This window comes from Podarcis gaigeae (assembly GCF_964106915.1).
Source record: "Podarcis gaigeae genome assembly, chromosome: 3".
NCBI classification, from domain to species: Eukaryota; Metazoa; Chordata; class Lepidosauria; order Squamata; family Lacertidae; genus Podarcis; species Podarcis gaigeae.
Window position 1 is genome coordinate 96,087,816 of NC_139680.1, and position 21,070 is coordinate 96,108,885.

Sequence of the window (21,070 nt, forward strand, 5' to 3'; positions counted from 1 at the left end):
GAAAGGGTTTCTTCATAGAAGAGGAAAGGGGAAAAGGAATAGAGAATCAGGCTAATTCAAATTGAAGGCCAAGCAGTATAGCTCTGTCTTACAGGCCCTGCAGAAGGAGTCCTGCAGGGCCCTAGTCTCGTGGGACAGAGCATTCCACCAGGTTGGAGCCATCACTGAAAAAGCCCTGACCCTGGTGGAGGATAGTCTGGTTTCCTTAGGGCCTGGGACCTTCAAGCTATTATTATTCATGGACCTTAGGGTCCTCTGCGGGACATACCAGGAGAGGCGGTCCTGTAAGAAAAAAAAGTCCTGTGGTTTTTTTTCCTGGGGGTCCTCAAGGGTACACCTCCCCCCACCCTGCTCCAAATGTTAAAAGTGTGTGGCACATACTGTAACAGCTTCATGGTGAGAACCAGTACCTTTCTTTCTTAAAAATTAAAAAGCACTGATAATAACTATATAATTGTTGGACTGGTTTTACGATCTTTGTGTACTGACTTTGCAATCTCTTGTATATTTTTAAATCATATTTTATGGTAGCCTGCTTGAGTATTCTTTTTTTGTGGTGAAGTGGCCTGCAAACAAAGAAATAAAATAGCCTAGCATGGGCACGGCGAATCAAATCGTAAGGTCATAACTTCACTGTAAATAAGTATCTGTGTTACAGCCAGGCATTTTTGGCACAGCAAATGTAGCATGTGCCCTGGCGCTGGCTCTCTCTGCTTCACACTTATAATAGTGCAAAATAAGTGCAAAGTGCGTACTACCATTAATTGTAGATACAGAAATAGGCTGTCATATTCACACTTGAGAATTCTAAGCTAGACTAAACCTCAGGTCTAATATAATATCAACAACAGAGCAGGCAGTTGCTCTCTAAGTTTACGGTAAGTCCATTGACTCAAAATCTGCTGGGTTGTCCATCTCCTGTTCTATAATAAATGCCTGTTTATTCGGCACTGAAAAGTTCAGGATCAGGACCTGTGCCATCCTCAGGGTCCTTTCCAACGCTACAATTCCATGATTCTGATATTCAGGACACCAGAGTTTGGCTTTTGTTGTTGACCAATTGTCACCTCACAATTATTTATTTATTACTTGTATATCCTGCCTTTCCTCCAATGATCTCCATGTAGTGCACATGTCCCCATCCTTCTCTGTTTTATCATCACGACAACCCTGTGGGGTAGGTTGGGCTGGGTGACCACGACTGGCCCAGGTTCGTCCAGAGAGCTTCATGGCTGAGTGGGGACTTGAAGCCAGGTCTCCCAAGGCCATAGTTGGGAAACCACACTGGCTTTCACTTCCTGAGGTCAAGATTGCCCCCAAAATGGGATTCTGTTGCTTCTTTTATTGGTTTCGGTGGTGTTGTTTGTTTGTTTGTCTGTGTTGTGTGTGTCACAGAAAGAGAGAGAGAGAGGGAGGGAGGGAGGGAGGGAGTGTAAGGACTGAGCTTTAGGAACCAGTAACTGTGCCATGGTGTCAGAGGTGAACAACCAAGCCAGGAACCAGAGCTGGGAAACACACCCAACAAGCCAGGGAAATCATCAAGGCTCAGGCAAGGTTTCCACCCAAACAGGAAGCCTTTTATAGCCCTCCCTGGCCAGGGAAGCCCACTGATTTCAGTGGGTCTTCATAATTAAGTCTTAATCCAATGCCGTAAAGCTAACTCAGCGGCCTTCGTCTAAGTAAGCAACTATCCTTCAGCATAACCTACCACTCAGGCTGTTGTGCAGACATAATAATAAACTTATACTAGCTGAGCTGCTGGGAGGAAAAGGTGGGACACATACCCTACAACATTCCCCACATTAAACTAGGGATATTTCTCACTCCCCCAAAACTGACCCTCCTCGATCCCCCCCCCCTTTTTTGCCTTCCACCTGAAGAGCATTTTCTACGGCAGTGGGGCACAGCACACACCGTCCTGAGAAAACCCCTTAATCCCAATTTTATTATATTTTATTCTTTCATAGATTTACAAAAAAACCCCACATCAATAAATAAATTTCGGAAAGGGTCTATATTAGATGCAGACACACAAAGCATTAAAAGACCAACAACATTAAAAATCCTTGCGCTCTGACCTGCTCCCCCTTTCTTTCTACCCAGGGCAGCCCTGTCCTCTGCCTACCCCTCAGAGCCATCACGTCACATGGGGCTTGGCCTGAGCGACGGCAGCCTCTCCTCCTCCTCTTCCTCTTTCTCCTTACCCAGTCTCCAGCAGCTGCTACAAGTTGCTCAAGGATGGAGGCTGGCAGTGACAGCCATGGAGAGGCCATGGGATATTCTCTCGCAGCCACTTCCGCCGCCACTCAGGACGACTTGCCGGCTCATCCTCCTTCCGGAGTGCAGTGGCGGCAGCAGTGGCAGTGGAAAGAGGGACATTCTGGGTTCAAATCAGAAGTGGGGATGGCTTTCGTAATTCTGGGACTGTCCCTGAAAAAAATATAGAGGCACTTGGAGGGTATGGACACAGTTGTGATGAAGATGTAAGCAGATAGCTGCTGAGGGCAACAAGGCCTATGGCAGTGCTACATTCAAAGCAGAGGCCAGATTTTCAGTTATCCAGCCGCTATTGTCAAGTGTAGCTGCAACAGCAAAGTGATAATACATTACAACCTTATCCAAAGAGGGGGTTTTATTAACAAGTGCATGTAGCAACCAAGAACACAAAAGGGAAACGGGAAAGTGAAGGTGTGTTGGCAACTGTTGTCCTTTAACATCTCTGAAAACATAGATGTTAATAACCAAGGTGCATCCAGTGAATGATAGATGGGTAATACATGATTCGGAGTACAGTTAAAAAAGGATTCATCTTGCTTACATGCTGTATGTTGAATTAGTTAAGGACGCCATAGGAAAGAGCACGATGAGCCATTGTCCCTGCAAAATTATAATGACAGCCTTGCTAACTACTGTATATTTATTATGCGAGAAAGGAAATGTCTGGTAAAATTCAGCATAGGTTAATAACACCCATATAGTCCTTCTTTTCTACTGTCTTGAATAGACCTCCGACTGACTTTTACTGGATTATTAGCGTTAATTGCATCAATTGCAATATAATTGATTCTTAAATACTATGTAGAAACCTCGTACAATTATGGAAAAACAAAAGTCATCTAGACATCTCAGATTTAGAATTCCTGCACATTTAATTCCCGATAATCACCAGTCAGTTTGGATGTTAAGATTGCAGGGTCTCTTGTTTTCTTTCAGATAGGTTTTGACAGAATTGATAGTTTTGCAACATTTAACACATTGCACATGGAAATAATAATATTAAGGCTTCAATGCAGCTTGTAAAAAAAAAAATGAAATAACTTTGTTTCTTAAATGTGAGGTGAACATCACCACTGAAGTATAGCCTAGAAAACACACACACACACACACACACACACACACACAGAGAGAGAGAGAGAGAGAGAGAGAGAGAGAGAGATTCATATGCAGTAGGGAGTTAATATTCTTATCTTACTTGCAGGGTTGGCGTAAGGATTGTTAAGATAATATGCACTACATATGCTAAAGTGCCAAGCTTGTTAGTGCAAGGCAGGAGTGATTAATTTATGGCTCTCCAGATGTTGGACTACAATTCCCATCATTCCTGACCATTGGCCATACTGGTTGGGGCTGATGGGAGTTGTAGGCGACCATCTGCAGAGCCACAGGCTCCCAACTTCTGGTCTAGGGTTTTGGATGTGAGATACTTTGCATGCAGATGGTCCCAGTTTCAATCCTTGGCATATCCAGCCAAACCGGAGAGCCAGCTGGTTCTTAGCTAGCTGGACCAATAATCTTGACTAGCATCCTATTATACGAAACAAAAACAAAGTAAAAAATATATATCTGTATTTCCTGGTTGATGAAGAATGAAATGCGTTGTCCACGTGTGCAAGAATTGCTCTAGGTGATGCTTGTTAAAGTTACCCACGCTTTTGGTGTCTGGCATGAAACGGACATGAAATGTTCATGTCTTGGAGGCAAGAGTTCACTGAGGCATTAGTAGCTTCAGCATTATTGTTGTTGTTGTTCAGTCGTTTAGTCGTGTCCGACTCTTCGTGACCCCATGGACCAGAGCACGCCAGGCACTTCTGTCTTCCACTGCCTCCCGCAGTTTGGTCAAACTCATGCTGGTAGCTTTGAGAACATGTCCAACCATCTCGTCCTCTGTCGTCCCCTTCTCCTTGTGCCCTCCATCTTTCCCAACATCAGGGTCTTTTCCAGGGAAGCTTCTCCTCTCATGAGGTGGCCAAAGTAGTGGAGCCTCAGCTTCAGGATCTGTCCTTCCAGTGAGCACTCAGGGCTGATTTTCTTAAGAATGGAGAGGTTTGATCTTCTTGCAGTCCATGGGACTCTCAAGAGTCTCCTCCAGCACCATAATTCAAAAGCATCAATTCTTCGGCGATCAGCCTTCTTTATGGTCCAGCTCTCACTTCCATACATCACTACTGGGAAAACCATAGCTTTAACTATATGGACCTTTGTTGGCAAGGTGTGCAAATTAATTGAAACAAAGCATGTTTTCTATCTTACTCGTAATCCTGTACTCAAAACAAACACAAAAAGTCAGTTGATCATTATGGTGTTGGAAGCCTGCAGCCAATAGAAGGAATGATGCACTCACCACAATATATTGAGGTTCTATGAAAGAGACTTCTTCCAGAGCTGGAAAAGAGGTATCCTGATGGTACTGGGATATTGCAGCAGTACATAGCCCCCTGCTACACATCAAAAGTGGTGAAGAAATTGATGACAGAACAGCAAATGCAGGTACTTGATTGGCCATGGAATTCCCCGGACATAAATCCCATTGAGAATTTGTGGGCTATATGCAAAAGTTGCCTTCGTGCTGTAGACTGTACGACTATGGAGAAGCTCATTCAGGCGCTGATTCAAGTGTGGCACAGGGATCCGAAAAGCAACAGTGACTGTTCAGAACTGACTCCATGCCAAACCATGTTCAAATGCTGCTTAAAAATAGCGGAGGTCATATCCGTTACTAATGTGAGTTTTGTACATGTATATGTGAGTTTTGTACAATAAACTACATTGTTTGTTTCAGTTAATTTGCACAAGGGTGTATATATATTTTAAAAGTTCTGAAAGACTGCCCTTCTTTCAGTAGAGTGGTACCTTGGGTTTAAGAACAGCTTAGTTTATGAACAACTTGGATTAAGAACGCTGCAAACCTGGAAGTAGGTGTTTTGGTTTGTAAACTTTGCCTTGGAATAAGAACATGTTTCGCTTCCTGTTGAGTGAATTTGCAAATTGAGTCTCCCGCTGCTATGGGAAAGCACGCCTTGGTTTAAGAACACTTTGGTTTAAGAACGGACTTCCGGAACGGATTAAGTTCGTAAACCAAGGCACCATTGTATAAGGAAGGATTACAAAGAATATCGAGAAGCTCAGAAGCATCCAGCATTATTAAACATCTATACCCCTTTGCAGTCAATTGGATGTAACATTTCTTGCACTGCTGCTCATTCTGGTCATGATTCCTGACATGTTTCTTACTGGCTCATTCCAGGCTCTTTATTGGCCTTCCAGGAGTCATGTGGTGTGTTGTATGAGCTGACTTTCTTTGGGCTTAAGCTCTTAACAGTCTCCGTAAGGCTAAATGCAGCACGCTTTATGTCGATGACATTGAACAGGACTCATTTTGACCGTTGTTGGGAAGGAAAGCCTTCAAACACACCGGCACTCCTCATTTGACATAGAACACTTCCCACAAATCTCCAAGAGGCCCCATTTTCTAGGGACAGTTCCGGATTTACAATTTCTGATTTGATCCTGGAATGACCCACTTTTTCTTAGGCTGTCCCTATTTTCATTGGAGAAATGTTGGAGGGTATGGAGTTATCTGACCCCAAGCCATCTGAAGGCAGCATTGTATAGGGAAGTTTCAAAAAGCATTTAATATTTTATTATGTTTTTATACCGTATTTCTACCATGTATAAGATGATGCTTTTTGCTAAAAGAAATTAGGCAAAAGTTGGGTGTCGTCTTATACATGGATAGTGAATGCAGAGAGGGGACGTGCAATTAATGGCAGCAACAAGCAGGTGATTGGTGGCTGCAGCAAGGCCTGCTGGCGATTGGCTGTGGCTGTGGCAAGTGGGTGGGTGGGCTGTTGGTGGTGGTGAATGAGCAGACAATTGGTGGCTGCATCAAGGTGCGCAATCGGCAGTGGCTGTGGCAAGCGATCGGCAGTGGCGGGCAGGTGGATGAGCAATTGGCGGAAGTGACATCCCCCTACCCCCCAAAAGCTAAACAACTTAGTTTCTTAATTTTGGGTTAAAAAAAAAGTAGGGGTCATCTTATACATGGGGGAGTCTTATACATGGAAAAATACGGTATATGTTGGAAGCCATCTAGAGTGGCTGAGGCAACCCAGTCAGATGGGCGAGGTATAAATAGTAAAGTTATTACATTCATTCCTTGGAAGTCGAACGGAATCCGTTCCAGAAGTTCATTCGACTTCCAAAACATTTGGAAACCAAGACACAGCTTTTGATTGGGTGCAGGAAGGTCCGGCAGCCAATCGGAAGCTGCAGAACCTGTGTTGGACGTTCAGGTTCCAAATAATGTTTGCAAACCAGAACACTCACTTCTGGGTTTGCAGCGTTTGGGAGCCAAAATGTTTGGCTCACAAGGCGTTCGACTTTCGAGGTGCCACTGTGTTGTTGTTGTTGTTTAGGATGTCCCTATTTTCATCAGAGAAATGTTGGAGGGCATGTTTCACAGAAGCAAGCTGGGCAGAAATTTGGTTGCATTCTTGTACGGCATGTTATTATTTTGCGGCAAACGGTCCAACTTAATCTGTGTCACTTAAACATGCTGCAAAGCAGTCCTGCCGTCAAAAGGTTTCCCTGAGGAAAAATTAAGCCCTTGCAGGCATCAATTATGCAAAGACTACATCTAAGGGCACCATCCACCTTGTCCTCCTGCCCGCCCGAAGTGTTAAATAAATCATAACATCCTGTTCATCCTGCCGTCAGTGCGGGTGAAAGAAGTCATCGTAAATGAAGTCGAAATCACAGGGTCGGAGACGGCGTCCAAGTTTTTGTTTGCAAGAAGTAGTGACTCCAGAGCTTTTGATAATTCAGGTCCTCAAGGAAAGCCTTCCCCCCTATCTCAACTACTTCCTGTTAATATGGACCAGGGAGGAAATGGTCATTAAGCACAAGGAAGTGCCCACCCGTTTCCAGTCGTGTGCCTTAATTTGTCATGGGTAAAATTGGCACCTGCTAGCTTGTTTTGGCTCCTGTTCCATCCCTAATGAGGAAGTATCAAAATACTTGTAACCCGCTGTGTGAGGACTTCAAAGCCTTTCATCAGTGGAGACTTAAATGCATTAAAAAAGGGAAAAAAGCGGAAAGGAAACTCCTATGGCATTTGTTTTATGATGATTTTTTAATAATGGTGATAGAAGAGAACTGAATTTGGTAGCAACAGCCCATTGTTGAAAAGTATGTTTACAAATAATGTTTAAATCGCTAGGAGTGATGCTGCAACCCCATCTTGAGGATTTGATATTTTGCCTCGATAGATGTTAATGTTTGACAGTATTTGGCAGTTGCCATGGAAGTGTAAAGCACTCAAGTTTTGTCACATTTCAGACGCCGAGGCCTAATTTCAGAATTCAAATTCACATTTGGTAGGCTGAAGGATTTTGAAATGATCCACGCTGCACTCCTTTATGGACTGCAGTCTGGAGTCCATAAAGAATGCAAACGGAGAGTTGATTAGACATCTCAGACCCAGTCTTACTGTCAGGGAAGGGCTGTGTAGCTCAGTGGCAGAGCATCTGTTTTGCATGCAGAAGCTCCCTGGTTCAATTCCCAGCATCTCCTGATGGGGCTAGGAGACACTTTCCTGAAATCCTGGGGAGCTGCTGCCAGTCAGTGTGGACAATATCAAGCTCTTGTTGTTGTTTTAGTTAATTAATTACATTTATATATTGCTAGATGGATCAGTGCTCTGACTCAGTAGAAGGCAGCCTCCTTTGGTCCTTTGTTGTTGTTGTTTAGTCATTTAGTCGTGTCCGACTCTTCGTGACCCCATGGACCAGAGCACACCAGGCACTCCTGTCTTCCACTGACTCCCGCAGTTTGGTCAAACTCATGTTGGTAGCTTAGAGAACACTATCCAACCATCTTGTCCTCTGTCAGCCCCTTCTCCTTGTGCCCTACATCTTTCCCAACATCAGGGTCTTTTCCAGGGAGTCTTCTCTTCTCATGAGGTGAGCACTCAGGGCTGATTTCCTTAAGAATGGATAGGTTTGATCTTCTTGCAGTCCATGGGACTCTCAAGAGTCTCCTCCAGCACTATAATTCAAAAGCATCTATTCTTTGGCGATCAGCCTTCTTTATGGTCCAGCTTTCACTTCCATACATCACTACTGGGAAAACCATAGCTTTAACTATACGGACCTTTGTTGGCAAGCTGATGTCTCTGCTTTTTAAGATGCTGTCCTTTGTACTAACATGAATTTTTGCCAAGTAGAAACTTATTCAGCTTTCTGTGCCTCTTTTCTCTTTGAGCCTTGTCCTCCCGCCATTCTCTCCCTGCCCCCACACTCATTCTGATCCCAGTCTGATCTTCAGCCTCAAGCCAATCTTGCAGAGATCACTAGTGCCTCTGCTCCCTTGCAGACACCAGGCTTGTGAGGTCTCCTTTTTTTCTTTTCTGCTAGAACCTTGAAATCCATAACAGGGCTTTCTGGTGGCGGGAGGGCACAGCACTGAACCATCATCATGAAGTACGTGTGCTTCAGGGTTGATCGTTGCGCCAGCGATCTTGCTGTCTGTTGCACCTTCTCCTCTAGTTGCCATATGTGATGGGACTGAGGTTGCAGCTGAGGAAGGGGGGGCAGGGGAAGGAGGCCGCCCCGGGTACCATCATGGGGAGGGGTGACAAATTATCAACAATTATTGCCCTCCTAGGGCGGTTCATAAAAAACTTTTTTTAAAAAATGCCTGCTGCAAAGGTCTTATCTTACTACACTAGGGATTATATAGCTATATCTGAAATTTCATGCATATCAGTTAATATCTTGACCCTCCTCAATGAAAATACAGTGGTTACATACGCTTCAGGTTACATACGCTTCAGGTTACACACTCCGTTAACCCAGAAATAGTACCTTGGGTTAAGAACTTTGCTTCAGGATGAGAACAGAAATCGCGTGGCAGCAGCGGGAGGCCCCATTAGCTAAAATGGTGCTTCAGGTTAAGAACAGTTTCAGGTTAAGAACGGACCTCCGGAATGAATTAAGTTCTTAACCCGAGGTACCACTGTAGCTGTTTACTTGGCCGTTTTCCTATGTAGGCTGAAATTTCAATTCAGTGGAGCAGGGTCAAGATATTAGCTGATATGCATGAAATTTCAGATATATCTTTATAATCCCTAGTTTAGTAAGATAAGATCTTTGGAGCAGGCTTTTTCTTTTTTAAAAAAGAAGTTTTTAATAAACCGCCCTACTGCCCTACCCTCCGCTGGGCTTCCCGGGTCCTGGAAAGTCGGCCTATGTGAAGAAAATGAGACTAGGCTGAGTAAATTAGATAATACAGAGCATGGTGAAATCACAATAAATAAAACCTCCCCTTCGTAGTTTCAAGCACTACTACAGGTTCCACATAATATCTGCACTGCATTGTTTACTGTGACAACAGCTGCACTTTGGAACTCCCTGCCTGTTTCAACAAAGCACGTGCCTTTGCTAGACTCTTTTCAGGCACCTGCTAAAAGCATTCTTCTTTAGCCAAGCATACCTAGATGCTTAGGAAGTTGAAGTAATTTCAATCTTAATATTTTAGCTTTTATATGTTTTAAAGTAGGATTGTTAATTTTTCTTGATTTTATTGCTGTGGTGTTTTTTGTGTGTTTTTGTTTTGGTAAACCATTTTGCAGGTTTTTAAAAATAAATTTTATTAAATGAATAAAATATAAATATAAATAAAATAACACAAGCCATCCTGTAGATTTAAGTATCTGTCCATAGTTGCCTACTTGTTATCAGAGGCCCGGAATCCACATTCCTTTGTAAGAAAATATGAAATAACGCAAAACCATTTTTGCAGGCAAAAAAAATAATAATTTAAAAAATCAATGTGTGTGTGGGTGGGGGGTGACAAGAAATTTTCTGCACTGGGTACCACCTGACCTTCCTACGCCTCTGGGTTGCAGCAGTGGTCCCACCTCCCTGGAAGCCCCACCAAATTCTGGGGTGGGGAGTCTGAATTGCTGCTTTAGCTTCACAACAGGCTTATGAGAGGGGTTATGTTGAGACAAAGTGACTGGTCCAAGGCCTGACTTTCATGACCGAGCATGGATGTGTCCCTGGTCTTTCCTGGCCCCAGGTGTCAAATGTTATCACTGCACCATAAAATTGGCTCTTACCAGTTTTATGCAACTTTGTGGCATTTTAAGCAATTCGTTGACTGAGCCAAAGCTCATACGATTGACCGACTAAATTATTTTTAATTAACAGCCGTATCATTCCTATAAGTGTGGTGGCGTATTTTCAAGAACAGTGGAGCAACTAGTAAACAAAGAAATAAACCACGGCCATCCCTTTCGCCACCTTAGAAATCCATGCCACCTCCCTGCCACACTGGAATAAGAGTTTTTGCAAACTAATATTTACCAAGCAAATCCTGTCTTTTCCTGCCAACTGCCCATGCATGTGGGTTTGGCCAAATTCACCACGCACGATCTAACAGCGCCGCTTAGACACACATCCAGCTTCTTCCCACTGAGCAGGTGAAAAGTGTCCTGACGTGATTCACCCCGCTGTGGTCTTCTTGTTTGCTGACTGTGATTTGGAAAGAATATTCCTCCTCCACCATTTCATTATTACTATTATTATTAAAAATCATTGTTTCAAGAGGCAGCCATAAGCAACGAAACCACAAGGCTAGTCTTGGCTGGCTGACTACATTCAGCAGCCGCTGTGTTCCAAGTACTGGGCAAGCCACTGTTATCCAGATTCCCACTTGTCCTCTGTGTCTTCTGCCTCAGTTGCATTACAGCATCTTCAGCAAGATGGACCACTAATTGACCAGTCTGGAAAGACTGCCAGCATTTTGATGCAGCCCGTTCCCTATCCCCAGCAGACTGTGCCTGCCCCTGTCACGTTGCGTTTCCCACCCCTGTTATCTGAGGCCTGCGACATCTTCCAAACCCTCCTTGAATGCAAGACTCCGATTTAGCATGTGATATGTGCTGTGTAGCTTTTATTTCCAGCAGGCTGCTTGGGGTTATTGTATCTCGACCAAAGTATATGTTCCGAGTGGGTAAGTTCTTTCGGCAATTATATTCTAGCAGACTAGCAAGGCAGCAAAGCCAAATTTCTTCTCCCCCTTTTTTCTTCTTCCTCCCCCTCTTCACACAAAGAAAAAAAACATGCACCAAGCCCTATCTTGGGCTCCTTCGCAATTATTCTGAAAGCTCTGCACACTCACAAAAGTGTTGATAGCTACATATTTAGCGATCCTTTTCTTAAAACAAGAGAGAATATGCTGGATGCATTTTCCACTAACCCCCACACCTCCTGACTAAAGTCGGAAGGCTATTTAAGTTGGCTTCAGTGCATTTCTTCATTGTATTGTGCTGACATGATTTGTTCAAAGAAATTGTGCTTTTGGAAGGAAAAGGTTAAAGTTTGCTACTGATATTCATCAGGAGATGGATATTTAATCTTTAATCTCTTGTTCTAGGCCCCTACTTCGGATCAACTCATTATCCCGAATAAACGATGTGTCATTCCCATTATTTATGTTTCATTGCAGCCAAAGTATCTGGACCTCGTTTGGGTAAGCACCATTCATTTCGACCCATTCAGCATTAATCTCCCTGCTAACATCTTTCCTGTCCTATGCGCTGTCCCCTATTTGCTTTTATGTTTTCCGTGGAGTGTTTATAAAAGGATAATCTTTTACAAAGCAGACAGAATTTTTTTGTGTATAAACTGCTGGGTTTGAATGCCTCATTGATACACCATCTAAACTGAAGTGTTCAGCAAGATTAGTGCATCCAGCGAGCTTCTGAACTGGGTAAAAAAAAAAAAGAATTTAAAGAACAGAGGGACTGCGCCTTTCTTTATGGTGGGAAAAAAAGGGTGGCTAATGATTCCGTCACCATTCAGATGGGATACTTTTTAAAGCAGATGGACTTGGAGAACAGGAAAACATTTGAAAAAAATAATTTAAAAAAACCAGCCAAGGAGGTCGCTTATGGTGACAGAGAGAAAGGGAAAAGAGACAACAGCCGTGTTATTTTGTGGATTCTGATTTGCTGGGGAGTGAATGTCAAGCTGGAACGGAGCCATGGAAATCGGCAGAGTGACTTCTTCTACATCATGGTAGCTGCGATCAGAAATTGCCCCCTAGCACCGCTAAATGCATACGACTTTTGCTGGGTGGGGAGCAGAAGCACGTCGCTCTGTAGTATGGAAATAGGGTAATTATTTTTTTTAGAAGAGAGATTCATAGATGCATTAGCGATGCATTTTGCCATCAACTCCCTCCCTCCCCCCCCCCCGCCCGCCGCCCAATCTGTGCACTTTACAAAGCCATATCTTTGAGGATGTTGAATGTTGGGTGCTATTGACAGACATCCCCCTGTACAATGCAAACACTTTTTTGTTGTTGTTTAAAGAACACAATATGCAAGTGCTTTTCTGCCCATATCCCCCACATTTAATAGGGAAAATTCCAAAGCAGACATGTGGTGGTATCATTTGAATGGCATAGATCCTTAAATACATTTGTCACTTTGCTCGCTTGCCAGATATTTTTCAAAGATCCACACCATCGAAAACACTCCAAATTATATCCATCATGACACTGTCAACATGTAGCACTGTTTAGCGTTTTATTTTCATTAAACTGCACTATTGTTGTCCATCTATTATGACATAAACTAGGATTCGTGCCCTTGCATTAAAACGAAACGAAGACTGAAAGAAATCATCGGGGAAAATGTTCAGGAAAGCTTGCAATTCATTTGTGTTTGTTGAGCTGCCTGGGCACATGTGGAGGAAAAGGGTAGGTGAAATGTCGTGTAGATCAGCTGCACATTGCATAATGGTGGGTATTAAATTCCAAAGGGACTCAGTCAGACATGTAGCCAAGAGCATGGGATGCAATTTTACTTCTGTAACTACTGCTTCTGTTGTGTATATTAGCCCACCTTTCATCCACAGGGTTTAAGGGAGGGATACATAGTTCTCGTCTCCATTATAGCCTCACAACAATCCTGTGAAGTAGGCCAGGTTGAGAAAAGAGTGAGAGGTCCAGTGTCATCCAGTGAGCTTCATGGCTGAGTGGGGATTTGAACTTGGATCTCCCTGGTCCCAGTCTGACATGCTGTACTGCTACATTGCACTGGAATAAAGCAGGGGGGGTGAAGGACCCCTGGATGGTTAAGCCCAGTCAAAGGCAACTATGGGGTTGCACCACTCATCTCACTTTCAGGCCAAGCGTTCGTCCACAGACAGCTTTCTGGCACATGTGGCCAGCATGACTAGACCACTACTGGTGCAACGCAACACTGTGACGGAAGCCAGAGTGCACGGAAACACTGTTTACCTTCCCGCTGCATTGGTACCTATTTATCTACTTGCACTGGCATGCTTTCGAACTGCTAGGTTGGCAGGAACTGGGACAGAGCAACGGGAGCTCACTCCGTCACAGGGATTCGAACCAGTGACCTTCCAATCAGCAAGGCCAAGAGGCTCAGTGGTTTAGACCACAGCGCCACCCACATCCCTACTGCACTGGAGTACACATGACTGTTGTGGTCATGGTAGTTATGTGCAGTGCTATTTTTCTAGAAAAAGAGGTTCCAGAACTCACCATGAACACCTCTTTTGTTCTCTTAGAATGGCAATCCATATGAGAGGCGCCAGACCTAAGTTCTGGTGAGCTCCAGGTGGAAAAAAAGAAGCAGCCCTGGTTACCTGTAAACAGTGGCTCCGTTCTCACAGAGGTGGGAAACCTGGCCCAAGCTTTATCCTTTAGATTGCAAGAGTTTTCATGATCGAATGTTCCTTTACAGGGAGGGATGTGCCCTCTGCATTTGGGTTGCGAGACCTCCAGGGCTGACCTGAAGTCCCCAGATTTGCCTGGCTCCCTCCAGCCGGCAGTGGGAGGGCTTGAATCTACAGTCTTAATATTTTATTATTTTAAAATTGCGCACACAGCTTGCAAGCTCTGGTTCAGCAGGAGTCAGATTTAATTTATTTCATAGTCCCTTTAAGTGTGTGTGTGTGTGTATGTCCTGCCTTCCACGCTCATATAACTTCCATCTCCAGCCCACCCCTGTAACATCACCAGCAGCTACCCCTAGGTCTCAGGTTTGGGCCATGAAATCTCAGCTTCTGGGATGTTTCTGACTGGGCAACACTACACTGCATAGAGAGGTAAACTGAGGTCAAGCTCTAGTCTGCTAGTTTTCTAGGCCCCATTCACACTATACTGGTACCTCAGGTTACATACGCTTCAGGTTACACACTCCGCTAACCCAGAAATAGTGCTTCAGGTTAAGAACTTTGCTTCAGGATAAGAACAGAAATCAGGCTCCGGTGGCACGGCAGCAGCAGGAGGCCCCATTAGCTAAAGTGGTCTTCAGGTTAAGAACAGTTTCAGGTTAAGAACGGACCTCCGGAATGAATTAAGTTCTTAACCTGAGGTACCACTGTATAGTTTTAAAGCAGTGTCATACCGCTTTAAACAGTCACACTTTCGTGTAATGAATCTTGGGAAGTGAAATTTAGTTACCGACAGAAGAGCCAGAAATTCATCCAATGATCTCAGGGCAATTATAGTTGAAGGGAGTTTGGGCAGTATTCTGTGTTGCAGGCAGACAGGAATTGGGGAGAAATTCAGTTCTGTTTGCATTTGAAGGCGAACCTACCAAATCCACGCTTCCTGAATCATTACATGAACTGAAACACATCCATCATATTTTGCAATGCAGGTCTCCAGTCATGTAACGGGCAGGATATGCTAGGATAAAATGTGCATGTTACTGAAATTAGCTTATTAAAATACATTATAATAGAAAGATAGTGCTTGCACACACACAAAAAATATACTTAGCTAAATTGCTGAGGAAGATTTTAAATGCAAACTGATGTGGAAATGTGGAGAAGTGAATTTAAGATTGTAAAAATGAGAAAAAGAGGGACAGGTCTCTCATTACAGCAAACTAATTGTTTTAGACTTCCACAATAAGCAACTGGATAAAAAGGAGACTACTTGTAGGACCACTTGTCTCTATTATCATCCCAGAAGGAATCTCACTGAGCTAATGATTAGCTCTTGGTGGGGAAGACCCGCGCTCTGTCTTGGGAAACTGAATGACTCCAGAGATGGGTAATGGGACGTATAGCTTCCCATCCTTCAGTTTTTTGGCTGAAATTCAGCTCAGCTTGAGTGTAACCAAAGGTTCACAGCCTAATTGCTATTTGATGTTCATCAAGTCTTTGGTGGTCTCCAATGTAACTTCCAAGGGATTCAATCAGCCATCATATTTGGCATACTCAGCAAAAGTGAACGGTGGCCAGGACTGAAATAGTTTGTAGACAGAAATCTGCATTAAAAAAAAAAGTATTTTGATCATGTGTTTCTCACCAAACACACATTCCAAAATCTATTTTCCCTCAAGACCGCATTTCTAAGGCTGCAACCTTATACTTTACCTGGGAATAAACAGGAAGGACAGATCGTGAAGCTGAGGCTCCAATACTTTGGCCACCTCATGAGAAGAGAAGACTCCCTGGAAAAGACCCTGATGTTGGGAAAGATTGAGGGCACAAGGAGAAGGGGACGACAGAGGACGAGGTGGTTGGACAGTGTTCTCGAAGCTACCAGCATGAGTTTGACCAAACTGCGGGAGGCAGTGGAAGACAGAAGTGCCTGGTGTCCTCTGGTCCATGGGGTCACGAAGAGTCGGACACGACTAAATGACTCAACAACAACAACAACAACAACAACAACAACAACAAACATAGCAGAATTGCCAGGAGGTCAGAGAAGCACCTCCACCCCAACAAGCTTGTCAGCTGCTGCAGGTGGGGTATGTCAGACATCTGGCAGACCTTACCCTATGCATAACTGGGGAGCTGCATTCAGCTTGGTGGTCTCTTTCAGGATGTCGATGCAGAAATGTTCATATGGATATTAACCCATGCTGGTCAAGGAGAAAGATCACCTCAAAGATCATTCATCAACAGCCTAAGTGGCACTTGGAAGATGTGAGTTGTAAAGGACTCTTTAAAGATGCTGTAGCGATACATCTTTTGGCATGTAGCTATTGATGCTTAAGTGATTGATACTGTTCCTCAACAACAGGGAATTCTCACATTAATATCCCTCAGAAATAGCCCTCCATGAAATTTATGAGAGCTGCTGGCAACCCAGGTAGCCATAAAATATTAATCAAATATGTGTGTGTGTGTGTGTGTGTGGCCGTAATATATATATAAAGAAGCAAAGAGCATTAAGAGTCCAGTGGGACCATTAAGAGACCTATAAAAATAAAATGTCAAAAGACAGGCATTGTCAAGCTTGTCAAGATCCAGAGCATCATTTACTCTAATATTTCTTCTTTATGTTCCTTTTTGATAATAAGGAAATCGGTTGACCTCAACAGGACTGGTTTCTTAGCCTTGGTGATTCGCAAACAAGGGGGGATGATGGTGGTCAGATCTGTAGAGGACAGCATGTCATAGCGGACAGAAAAATAAGCAGATAAAGAGATAGGGCAGCAAACAAGAAAAACAATACAAAGATTGTAAAAACTTTTAGGAACGATCAAATATCCTCACCACTAGATAATTTCAAGGTTGCCAGTAACAAGATCTTCCAGCCATCAAATGCCTGGGTGAACAGGAATGTTTTCAAATCCATCTAAATATTCACATTGAACCCAGGTTCAAATTCCTGCTGTGCTCCACCGCAACGATCCCTGGGTGGCTGTGGGTTACGTTGCATCTCTCCATCCAACTTGCTTCACAGAGTGGGTTTTTGTATAAATGGGATCATCTTTTGCTCACCGCCTTGAGCATCTTGGAGGAAAAAGGGGATACAAATGCAACAAATAAATCACAAGAGTTGGAGCATGGCAATTTAATATTAATTACAAAATCTCACAAGCTCTGCTGGATTCTATCTAGTAACATCTAAGCCTGCCTTATACCAAGCCAGACATGAACGATCCACCAAGGTTAGCACTGTCTCCCCTGACTCTCCCAGGCCTAGTTGGAGATGAACCTGGGACCTTTGTCAGGCAAAGCAGATGATCTGCCACTAAGCTGTGGCTCTTTCCCATTTGGTTTCAGCTGCGAAAAGAAAAACACCCTGGTCTCTCCATTGGTTAGTTATGCAAATGAGAGCATATTCTGCAGGCCAGTATCTACAAGCTCTCCTCCGAGTAGCTGCCAGGTAAACCTGTGGAGCAGGTACCACCCAAGGACCACTCAAGGACATCACCTGATGTTCTCAATCATCAGATGGATCTAGAGGAGAGAAGGCAATGTCTTGGGTATCCTGGTCCCAAATAGCTTAGAGCTTTGTAAACTAGTAACCAAACCCTTAACTTGGCCCGGAAGTATATTGGCAGCTTGGCAAGAGCTGGTCACATCCACAGAATCCCTTCAAATCACATGGCTTTTCCCAAAGAACCCTGGAACTGTACATTACCCTGAATAGGGTTGAATAGGGCTGCAATTCCCAGCATCCTTAGCATACTATAGTTCCCAGGATTCTTTGGGCAAGTGCTTTAAATGGACGGTGTGGATGTGACCATGAAGCAAACCGAGGAATGTTTTTGCCAGAAACTTAAATTTTGCAAGGGAAAATGTGTATTGAAAACAGTTACTTGATGTACCTGTTTTTCACATGAAGTTTTAGATAGGGAAACAGATTGGATTGCCCAAAAAAAGAGAGGAATTAACCTTTACCTTTGTAACTGCCGTCCACAGCTTTCTCTTCGCCCTCCTTTTCTTTCTCCTGAGAAGCCCTGAAACATCTAACTCTTAACTCTCTTCAGGCCTCCTATTTGATGAAAGCTCAATCAGTGACCAGACTTTAAAAAGCTACGTTGTGAGGGAATCCTTGTCTTCTTGGCTAACAATAGAAAGCAGAGAAAGGAATTGATTTGACAGCTGAATGGATTCCAAAAGGGAGCAGGGCAGCGGTGGGGGTCATTTTCTCACATGGCCAAAGAATATGACAGAGCCACGCAAGGGTGTATGTGGGCCTTTCAACACCTGGCTCAACTCTAGAACTCTTTCTTTGGAGCCCAATAATAAAGGCTGGAAACCTTAAACTCCTTACTCCCGAGAACGATACAGGGAAATGCAAACTTGTGCAAACTAATATGCATAGGCGTTGCCTTTCTTAACTAGTGATTCATGGGTTTTTATTCAAGGTGTTCGTATGGAGGCCCCGGTCGCCTCACGGACTATTGACCACTAATCCGCTGCCACCAACCAGGTCCTCCCCGGTAAAATCACTTCAGCCTCAGTCAGGTTCTCAATTAATAAAAAAGAGTGTATTTTATTTCAGACACAAACAAACTTTTCCGGCATTCCAAACATTGTTACTCTTTACTTTCTTTGTCTTGTTTTCCTCTCTCTATCTCTTCTACCTCCCCTCACTCAAGAACCCACTGCCCTAACTGTCTCTCTATTTCCAACTGCCTGCCAACTGCTTCTCCAACTGCCTTTCCCAACCAGCCAACCCACTAAAACCAACCCACCTACAACTCTAACAAACCTCGGGCTAAGCCCTATTATACACATGTAGGCTCCGCCTCCAGCTTTCCTATTGGTCTACATTTTTAACTCTTTCTTTCCCCCCTGTACAGACAGGCTCTAAACGAATGGGCAAATGCCACATCAACGCACATGGTTCTCCCCCTCCTTATTTAATCCCCACAACAACCCTGTGAGGTAGGTTAGGCTGTGCGACCATGGAGGATGTCTGTGGCTAAACTTTCACCCTTGGCCAAGCCACCAGGGCTGTGTGTGCCAGGGGTAAGCGTGGCCAACTCACACTCACAGCACACAAGTTTATCTTCTCAGTTTATCTGTGTACAGAGGATTGCTGGCTACCCTTTGCTCATGAAACTATCAATCCGATGGGAAGGGGGCAAGTAGCCTCCCCATTATGGCACTAAGTTCTGCCTTGACTTTATTTTTATTTTATTTTTGCTGCTGCTCTTTGGTCAGGGTGGGGGGTGGGATTTGCTCAGGGGTCACACCAGGCCTCTAAAGCAAGAGACAGCCACTCTAGGGAAATTTTGGAGGGATGGGAAGAATTTCAACAAGGCTAGTGGCATTTCTGAACGGGAGGAAGAGCCGGGCTTGTTGTCTGCACATGCTAGGTTGTTATCAGATCTCACCCAAAGCAACATTTTAAGCACAGTTCTTATGCCAGCAAAGCATTTGAGGCATTTCCAGGGAAAACTGACAACATTTCTCTAGTAGCACCTTAAAGACCAACTAAGTTAGTTCTTGGTATGAGCTTTCGTGTGCATGCACACTTCTTCAGATACACTGAAACAGAAGTTACCAGACCCTTCTCATACCAAGCTCATACCAAGAACTAACTTAGTTGGTCTTTAAGGTGCTACTGGAAGGAATTTTTTTTGTTTTGACTATGGCAGACCAACACGGCTACCTATCTGTAACTGGAACATTTCTCTAAATATTCCCCCACTGCACATTCCTAACTTGAGGTTTTAGGGGCAGGGGCGTAGGAAGGGGGCGGGGGGGGGCAGACAGCCATGGGTGCCCTCACTGAGGGGGGTGACATTTGGTGCGCCGTCTGCCTGCAACTCCCAAGCCTACCCCGAGCCGTAGGGGTAAGGGGGGGAGCTGCACCGCTTTGCCGGCGGCATTCCCCACTTCCCCTTTCGTTTTGACTGCTTGGGGGAGGCTTGGGAGTCACGGGTGGACAGCGTGCCGAATTTCCGCGGTGGGCAGCTTGCTCTGCCCCCGGCTCCAGAGCGCGCGTGCTGCTCCGGGCACCTGAGCGGCTATACCACGCCTGGGAGGGCACCCACCGTGCCATGTCCCCCCCCCCCCGGGGAGCACACCATGCCCTCCTCGGAAGGGCGCCCGCCCTGGGCAGCATGGGCATATGCTCTGCTGCTGTTTGGGGGTCTTGTGGCACTTTAAAAGTGCACACACATATATATGAAGTACAGTGGTATCTCGGGTTACATATGCTTCAGGTTACATACGCTTCAGGTTACAGACTCCGCTAACCCAGAAATTGTACCTCGGGTTAAGAACTTTGCTTCAGGATGAGAACAGAAATCGTGCGTCGGCAGCGGGAGGCCCCATTAGTTAAAGTGGTACCTTAGGTTAAGAACAGTTTCAGGCTAAGAACGGACCTCCGGAACAAATTATGTACGTAACCAGAGGTACCACTGTATGATTTATATATACACACAGTTGTCACACACACATACACACACACACACACACTTTCCTTTGCCCCGCGGTTGTTTCCGCTCCCTCTGAGCCATCATGGAGCATCGAAGGCACCACCAGGCCCACAGTTGAAACTGGCCTATCTGCGGCGACCTGGAGGCCAGGGCTTGGGAAGTGCACCTCAGGGATGCATTCTTCCCTTAGGTCCGCTCCCTGGGCATTTAAGCGAGCTGGGCTGCCCTCAGTAGCAGCCAGGGAATGGACTGCATAGAGTACAGTTTGTGACAATTAAGTGTGAGTTTAAATGTTTACAAAATGACCCTTCATAGCAGCAGCAATTGGTGAGAACCTGTCCACCGTAGCATCTCCAATCTTTCTCCCCTCCTATTCAGAATGTGACTGAAACTTCCCTCCCCACTCTATTATTATTATTATTATTATTATTATTTTAAAAACTCTACGTGACTTGGCTGCAAGCCTGCTTGGTTGCTGCGTGTTTTGAAATTTTGCCAGGTAAAAATGCCTCTCCCTGGACATGGATGGTATGTGATGGTGAATGATATATCATTGCTATGGCATTGTGCAGGTAAATATGGCTCCCTGCATGGACAGCTCCCCCCTCC

The 21,070-nt window shown here is 44.5% G+C and overlaps 1 protein-coding gene and 1 long non-coding RNA gene across 3 annotated transcripts in view; one reads left to right on the forward strand and one right to left on the reverse strand.

The window, feature by feature from the left end:
- PTPN14 (protein tyrosine phosphatase non-receptor type 14) overlaps window positions 1-21,070 on the forward strand; it is a 461,328-nt gene that overhangs the window by 407,189 nt on the left and 33,069 nt on the right. The gene's annotated exons all lie outside the window — the stretch shown is intronic.
- On the reverse strand, window positions 12,861-18,938 carry LOC310842116. 2 transcript variants are annotated; one of them, XR_014562884.1, is made up of 4 exons: window positions 18,586-18,938; window positions 17,967-18,132; window positions 16,833-17,072; window positions 12,861-15,009 (listed from the first exon to the last, which is right to left on the reverse strand). It is a non-coding gene; the product is annotated as an uncharacterized lncRNA (long non-coding RNA). The 2 variants fall into 2 exon arrangements; XR_014562885.1 differs by lacking the exon at window positions 12,861-15,009 and having other exon boundaries at window positions 15,987-17,072; window positions 18,586-18,933.